Genomic DNA, 8,354 nt, shown 5'->3' on the forward strand with positions numbered 1-8,354 from the left:
CAGGCTGCTCTTCCTCAGTGCCCTTGATCCAGAGGTGGAGCATGGGAGGGGTCACAGCTCAACCTGGGCAATGGAGCAGGGCATCACGGCCACCTACGACAAGTGGAGAGTGACCGACATTGGCACAGCAGAGAATCATGGAATCCCAGACTGAGTTGGGCTGGTAGGGACCTTAAAGCTCATCCAGCTCCAACCCTTGCCATGGGCAGGGACAGCTTCCACTAGAGCAGCTTGCTCCAAGGCCCCTGTGTCCAGCCTGGCCTTGAGCACTGCCAGGGATGGGGCAGCCACAGCTTCTCTGGGCAAGAGTCTGCCCCTGTCTCACTACCTTGAATGTGAGGAATCTTTTCCTACTATGAAATGAAATTAAATGAGATAAATGAAATTAAATGAACTCCTGTTTCCACTTGGAACCATTGTGTATCCTTAAAAGTTAATCTGGACCTGAAAAAACATTTGACATTTTAGTCAAATAACAGGCTCATCCTTATTTGACTGATTATCATTGCAGGGGTTAAATTGAAATAGCACAGCACAGCACAGTACTGCACAGCAGAGCAGAGAACAACACAGCTATGGAGATCCTCCTGCCCTGATAGCTCAGTATCTGCCATTCTTCATTTCTTTTAAAAAGGAAGAAGTCCCAACAACTTGCTTTCTTAGCACAGGGAAAGTTCAACAACAGTTGTGCAAGGGAGCATTTGAAACCGATGGTTTGGGAGTCACAGCAGCAACGTGCTCAGCAGTAAACAACATGAATGTTTTCTGTCCTTTTCCTGCTTTCAAATCCATCTCCTACCAACCCAACCACAATCCCCACATGGCAGCACAGCAGCTGTGACTGACTTCACTGTGCTTGACAGGATTCACTGAATATTGTTGATACGCTATCAGGAGGTGTGCAAGGATGGCTGCTTATTCTGAGCCAAACCCTTCAGGTGCGCTAAAAGAATCAACTGCCTTGAAAACAGAAGAGATTGGGAAAGAAAACAAACCCTGCTGCTGTTATTTTAAAAGGCAAGAGGAAAAGGATGAGCACCAGACAAAAATCAGGCAGCCCATGCCTTGGTGAAGGTCATCAGCACAACCACGGCCTGACTGGATTGCAGGAGCAGAACATGGCCTCACAGAGAAGAAGGCAATGCGGGCACTGTTTAACCCCCTTTTTCCTCCCGAATGGTCTCTTCCTGTTCACAACGGGCTCCGGTTCAGACAAGCTGCGTAAACCCTGTGCTCACCGGAGCGCAGAGCCAAAGCACCGCTGCTGCTGCTGCAGAGCCACGAGAGCTGATGGGCACTGCCCTTGTGCACAGCCTGCCGGCAGGGGGCAGCAGAGGAAGCTCAGCGCTGCACTGCCATGGCTCTGACAGCCCCGCAGAGCAGGGCTCAGGACAAGAGGAGCAAAAAGCTTTTTGGATGTTCCTGCTGGCGCTGCTCAGGCTGAAATGGAACCAACCGGGAAAGTTTGCTCCCCCCAACCCATCCGTGCCTCCGGGATGCCAGGATTCTCTGACCCCCAACCTGGGGGGCAGTTGTGGGTCTGGGGGTCACTTGGGGGTCACTTGAGGGGCAGTTGTGGGTCGGGGGGGGGGGTGACTGGCTGGGCAGTTGCAGGTCTGGGGAGTCATTTGGGCGGCAGGAGTGGGTTTGGGGGTGACTGGGAGGTCACTGGAGGTGGAGCTGTAGGTCTGACGTGCCACTTGGGGGTCACTTGGGTTTGTGTGCGTCTGGGTGGACACCTGGGGGTCACTTGAATGACAGTTGTGGGTCTGCGGGTTTACTCAGGGGTCACTTAGGGGGCAGTTGTGGGTCTAGGGTGTCACTTGGGAGGCAGTTTTGAGTCTGGGGAGTCACTTGGGGGGGCAGTTGTTTGCCTGGGTGGTCACTTGGCGGGAGATGTGGGTCTGGGGAGTCAATTTGGGGTCACTTGGGGGGCAGTTTTTGGCTCTATGGGGATATCTTTAGGGTCACTTGGGGGCAGTTGTGGTTCTGGAAGTCACTGGGGGGTCACTTGAGGGGCAGTTTTTGGTCTATGGAGTCAATTTGGAGTCACTTGGGGAGGCATTTGTGGGTCTGGAGGGTCACATGCGGGGCACTTGTGGGTCTGGGTGCTTACTTGGGGTAACTTGTGGGGCAGTTGTGGGTCTGGGGAGTCAATTTGGGGTAACTTGTGGGGCAGTTGTGGGTCACTGGGGGGTCAATTTGGGGCCACTTGGGGAGCAGTTCTGTGTCTGGGTGGTCACTTGGGGTAACTTGTAGGGCAGTTGTGGGTCTGGGTGGTCACTTGGGGGTCACTTGTGAGGCAGTTGTGGGTCTGGGGAGTCAATTTGGGGTCACTTGGGGGACAGCTGTGGCTCGATGGGGGTCACGTGGGGGTCAATTTGGGGACAGTTGGGGTCTAGGTGGTCCCTTGGGGGTCACTTTGGAGATAGTTGTGGGTCTGGAGGGTCACTTCAGGGTCACTTGGGTCACAGTTGTTGGTCTGGGGAGTCAATTTGGGGTCACCTGGGGGGCAGTTGTGTGTCTGGGGGTCTCTGGGGGGTCACTTGGCAGGCAGATGTGGCTCGATGGGGGTCACTTGGGGGGTATTTGTGGGTCTGGGGAGTGTCATGGTTTAGCCCAGCCGGTAACTGAGAACCACGCAGCCGCTCGCTCACTCTCCTTCCTCTCCCCCCACCTCCCTCTGACCTCCATCCCCCCCCCCCCCCCCAGGCTCCAGAGGGAAGGGGAGGAGAATGGAAAGAATGTAACTGCCATGGGTTGAGATAAGAGCAGTCCAGTAACTAAGGGATAACTGAAACCCACTGCTGCTACCGCCAGGAACAATAATGATGAGGGGAAGAACAAGGGGGGAGAATACAACTGCTCACCACTCACCAACCAATACCCAGCCTGCCCCGAGGAGGGATCTGGGCCTCCCAAGTGACTCCCTCCATTTTCCCCCTGGAGCGGCTGCGGGGTCTCTCTGCCCCCCTGCGGGATGGAGGGATGTGGGCAGGGGAGGGAAGGGCAGCGCAAGGGACGTGACCACGTTTGATGCCTGCAAGAAAGCTGGAGGGGGATTCTTTACAAGGGCGTGTAGTGATCAGACAAGTGGGAACGGCTTTAAGTAGACAGAGGGGGGTGAATAAGATGAGACCTTAGGAGGAAGTTCTTCTCTGTGAGCGTGGTGGGACACGGTCACAGGCTGCCCAGAATGACATTCATTCGACAGCGGGTCTTTCGTAGTTCAAGGCAAGCAGAGAGGCAGCTTTTCCTGGATTTACCACAGATTTAATATAGATTGGATGAGAGGGAGAGAAATTCTATTGAATAAGGGTCAGGATGGAGAAAGTGCTCCCTGCTCATGGCAAGGTTGGAGTAAAAAAAGCAATAAACCCCAGGTTTGCCAGATTTGGGAGGGATTTGGTCTGTGGTGACACCTAAAGCACCCCCAGAGCATCCTCAGGACGCCCAGAGCAACCCAGGGATGCCCCTAGAGATTCCCAGAGAGTGCCTGGAGCACCTCCAGAGCACCCCATGGACCCAGTCAGGGTTCATGCATCACAATGACCTTGGGGACATGGGGACCACAGGGGTGGCTGATTCTGGAACACTCCGTGTTCAGGTGTGTGAGGCCACAGAACCCCACGGAACCCTTCAGGAAGCCTTCAGAGTGCCCAGTGCCATGGGCACGATGCTGCCGCCATCACAAAGCCGTGGTGGTTGCTGTGGAGACGCCCATTGTGACGGGGCCCCCACGCTGAGCGTGGGCTATTGAAGGAGCCAGAGCCCTGCAGGAACCAGTGCAGAGGAGAGCCCTCCCTCGGGAGGCTGCATCTCCCGTGCCTGCCCTGCGCATCCAGCAGCACGAGGCCGAGTGAAGCCGCTGCAGGGGCAGCAGCGCCGGGACCTGAAGGAGCAGCACAAGAAGCACCTCAAGAGGCTCTTGGCTCTGCACAAGCACCTGCAGCCAGGTGGGACCCCAGAACCCGGCACCCCAGGACCCAGCCCCCCCCTGCACCTCAAAATCCCAGCGGGGAGCCCCAAATCCCCCCAAACCCAAACCCTGCAGCTCCAAATCCACCCTGGCTCAGTGCAGCTGCCAGGAGCCCCCTGACAAAGGGGTGGTCTGAAAAGTGGGGTCCCCCCAGCACCTGCCCTGGGGTCCCCCCAAATGCTGTGGGGCCTCAAATCCACTGGGGGGACCCCAACATTGCTTTGGGTTCAGTAGTGAATTCAGGGTGTTGGGGGGCTTGGACCCTCCAAGAGTGGCACCCCAATAAAGGGCCCTGGAGGCAGCCAAAGCAATCGTGGTGCCCCCCAAAATCCTGGAGGACCCCAAATCTCCTTGAAGCAACAGACAAGCAGGCAGGACCCCCAAATGGGGGGCCTGTAGCACCTCCAAAGTGAACTGCACCCCACCATCACCATGGGCCCTGCCAAATGAACCCGAGGACCGAAAATCCTGGAGGGGCCCCACCAAACACCCCCACCCCAACTGGGGGTGCCCCTAGAAAGCTGATCCCTCCCCAAAAGCCACCCAGCCCCAAATTGCTCCTTGTTGCCCCCAAACCACACCCCATGGGGCACCCCAACTCCCCCCCTCTCTGCTATCAGGCAGTCGGCAGGGCCAGCCCCAGAGTGGGGGTTGCCTAATTTGGGGTGTCCTTCTGAAAAAGACCAAGGAGGTCTGGTGGGGGATGAGCAGGAGCACCTGTGGCAAGGACTGGGAGCACTGGGAGGGACTGGGAAGGACTGGGAGCACCTGCAGCAGGTAGTGGGAGCACTGGAAGGGACTGGGAGTTGAGCACAGCTGCAAGTGGGAAGACCTGCAGCAGGGACTGGGAGCACTGGGATATTGAAACCCCAGCAGTATCTGGGGCCATAGTGGCCTATGTCGGTCTGTACTGGTGCAAACTGGTCCACACTGCTCCATACTGGGATGCGTAAATTTGCGGCCAACACCAAGTTGGGTGGGAGCGTTGATGTGCTGGTTTCTACTTGGCTTCTGACATTGCTCAGGTGGAACTTTGACATCCTGTAGTGCTTCCCACACTGCTGTTCCTGCTTCCCCTGCCTTTGTGGGGGAATCTCTGATTAAGACATCATCTACATAATGGTACATTTTCACCTTCTGAGGAAGTGAGAGCTCCTGTGGGTTTCTGGTGTTTATGGGACGGAGCTGAATCCCCTTCCAGCCCCAGGGCTGCAATCCCAGGATGAGATGGGTCAGCTGACCGGGCTGAATCCCTTCCTTCAGCCGGGGTAAAGGAGATCCCAGCCTGTCCTGGCCTGCCTGTCCTGTCTGGTGATGGGACAAGAAATACGCTGCCTGCAGAAGTGGTTGTGTCACCATCCCTGGAGGTATTTAAAAGACATGCTCTAATGGACATGGTTCATGTGTTGACTTGCCAGTGTTTGGTTAATGGTGGACTCAATGTTCTAAAGTGTCCTTTCCAAAATAAATGGTTCCATGATCCTACAAAATCTCATTGTTCAGACCAATCTCTGTCTCTCAGCAGAGCAATGACACTGCAGGCAGGCAGTGTGTCTGCCAGCTGAGGGAGGGAACATCAGGGCTTGCTTCAGGCTGTTTCCCATGGGGTTCCCCTGGAGCCCCAGGGAGCCCTGGAGGGAGCCCCGCAGGACAGAGGCAGAGCCACCTTGGGCTGGGTCTCTCCTGATGACCTGGGCCGGGCTCCTGGGACACAGAGAGATGCTGGCAAGGTGGCAGCGCTGCAGAGAGACAGCTCTGGCCAGGAGCAGGGCTGGGGCACTGCCTGCAGGCACCCAGGGGAGACCTGCGAGCCTCAGAGAGCTTAAAGGCACTTGGCAGTGGAGGATGCTGAGAGCTCCCTGCAGGAGAAACCTTCCCAGCCCTGTGCATGGTAAGGCTCTGGGTGCAGGGCAATGCAGCCACAGTTCCTGGAGGGATCTGCTCAAGCTGCTGCCTCGCACAGTCCATGGGATCTGTCAGGAGGACTCTCTTGGTTTCTCTGTGTAGATAAGGAGCAGGATGTGCTGCAGAGCAGGGCTTCCCTCTGCACCATGCGAGGGACAGGACAAGGCAGGTCCCTTGTCCCGGGGCTGGCTGCAGGCTGTGAATGTGGGTGTGCAGGCAGGGGTGCCCAGCGCTGTCCTTGCGAGCAGGGTGCCTGCAGCCCAGGGGCTGTGTGCAGGGGCAGGGACTCTGCTGCCTGCCAGGGTCAGCACTCAGCCTGCCCGGGAGCTCCCCACGGCGCTGGGGGAGAGGCGCTGGAGGTAAGCAACAACCCCTGGCAGGGCAGTAGAAGTGTTCTTGTGCACTGGAGAGGGTGCTGTGTGGGTCAGGGCTGCTCACAGCTCCACATCACTCTGAGCACGTTTGCAGAGGGTCCTTCTGAAAGACACTGAGGCAGCGATTGCCTGATAGGGAAGGATCCTGAGCTCTGATGTTTTCCACTCCTGGTGGGCAGGTTGGGCAGTGGGAGCTGGGAATTTCCTTCTCTGCTTTGGAGAAGGCACCGAGAGTCTTGTCAGGACTTGTGTGAGCTGCTCCTGAGCCCCTGCAGAGGCAGAGCTGCCCCTGGGCAGAGCCCTGCTGCCGGGAGGGGTGTGCAGGGCAGAGCTGAGCACACAGCCCATGGGATGGGCTCTGGGAGCACTGAGAGGGAGCAGAGCTGGGCCCAGAGCAGCAGCTCCTGGCAGGGACAGCTCCAGGCGGCAGAGACATGGGCAGGGAGTGGGGCGAAAGTGCAGCCCAGGCCTGGGGAGGGTGCGTTCAGGCAGCTCTCTTGGTGTCTGGCACTGGAGGTGGCTGCTGGCCATGCTCTGCTGGGCAAGGAGCTGACTGTCCCTCTGGAAAGTGCAGGGCAGCTGAGAACCAGACTGATGGACTCTGAAGCAATTTGAGTAGGCACAAACCCACAGAAAGTTGTGCCCTTTTTTCTGCCCAGTGCTGAGACTCTTCACAGTTGCCTTCAAAATACTTCTTAGCAAATTTATCCCTAAAATGTCACTTGTCAGCTGTGACACTGGGAAAACAAACAAAACAAAAAACCTCACAGACAATCACAACCAACTCACACTGAGCCTCTCTTCTGTAGCCTGAAAGTGTTCACAGTTGTGAGTGTGTAAATTGAACTTCTGTATCTGACATCCCTCCTGTCCTAACCTGTCACTGCCTTTTTCTCCTGTGACAGTGCCCCATGCCCACAGGCAGCAGATGTCCAACGGCAGCTCCATCACCCACTTCCTCCTCCTGCCATTCCCAGCCAGGCGGGAGCTGCAGCTCTGGCACTTCTGGCTCTTCCTGGGCATCTTCCTGGCTGCGCTCCTGGGCAACGGCCTCATCATCACCAGCACAGCCTGCGACCAGCACCTCCACACCCCCATGTACTTCTTCCTCCTCAACCTCTCCCTGCTGGACCTGGCCTGCATCTCCACCACTGTCCCCAAATCCATGGCCAATTCCCTCTGGGACACCAGGGCCATCTCCTACACAGGTTGTGCTGCACAGATCTTTTTCTTTCTCTTTTTTATTTCAGCAGAGTATTTTCTCCTCACTCTCATGTCCTACGACCGCTACGTGGCCATCTGCAAGCCACTCTCACTACGGGAGCCTCCTGGGCAGCAGAGCTTGTGTCCACATGGCAGCAGCTGCCTGGGGCGCTGGGTTTCTCTATGCTCTGCTGCACACAGCCAATACATTTTCACTGCCCCTCTGCCGAGGCAATGCTGTGGAGCAGTTCTTCTGTGAAATCCCCCAGATCCTCAAACTCTCCTGCTCACATTCCTACCTCAGGGAAGTTGGGCTTCTTGTGCTAAGTTTCTGTTTGGGACTTGGCTGTTTTGTGTTCATTGTGGGGTCCTATGTGCAGATCTTCAGGGCCGTGCTGAGGATCCCCTCTGAGCAGGGACGCCACAAAGCCTTTTCCACGTGCCTCCCTCACCTGGCCGTGCTCTCCCTGCTTCTCAGCACTGGTATCTTTGCCTATCTGAAGCCCCCCTCCATCTCCTCCCCATCCCTGGATCTGGTGCTGTCAGTGCTGTACTCGGTGGTGCCTCCAGCAGTGAACCCCCTCATCTACAGCCTGAGGAACCAGGAGCTCAAGGATGCTGTGAGGAAGCTGGTGACTGGATGTGTTTCAGCAGCCATACACTGCCTGCTTTAACCTGCAAAGGGTTCCAAGTGTAGGTAAAGACAGGCCACGTCTGTCTTTCCTGATTCACGTTTATTTTCCTGTTCAATTTATGATGACTTTGTTTTCACAAAAATATCAGTTATCACCTTCCTGCTTAAGCAGCCACCGTTGGATGTGACCCAGAGACTTCGTGTCAGTGAGGGTCTGTCATTGTATTTATGGGAAATAAATGATCCTGCAGCAACTTCT

The 8,354-nt window shown here is 56.3% G+C and overlaps 1 pseudogene across 1 annotated transcript; it reads left to right on the forward strand.

Annotated features, from left to right (window-relative positions):
* The first annotated feature begins 7,186 nt into the window (after window positions 1-7,186).
* Window positions 7,187-8,135, forward strand: LOC308228503 (olfactory receptor 14A16-like; annotated as a pseudogene). The gene has a single exon. The product of its transcript is annotated as an olfactory receptor 14A16-like (transcript).
* Window positions 8,136-8,354: the final 219 nt, after the last annotated feature.

Source organism: Psittacula echo (genome assembly GCF_963264785.1).
Source record: "Psittacula echo genome assembly, chromosome: 19".
NCBI classification, from domain to species: Eukaryota; Metazoa; Chordata; class Aves; order Psittaciformes; family Psittacidae; genus Psittacula; species Psittacula echo.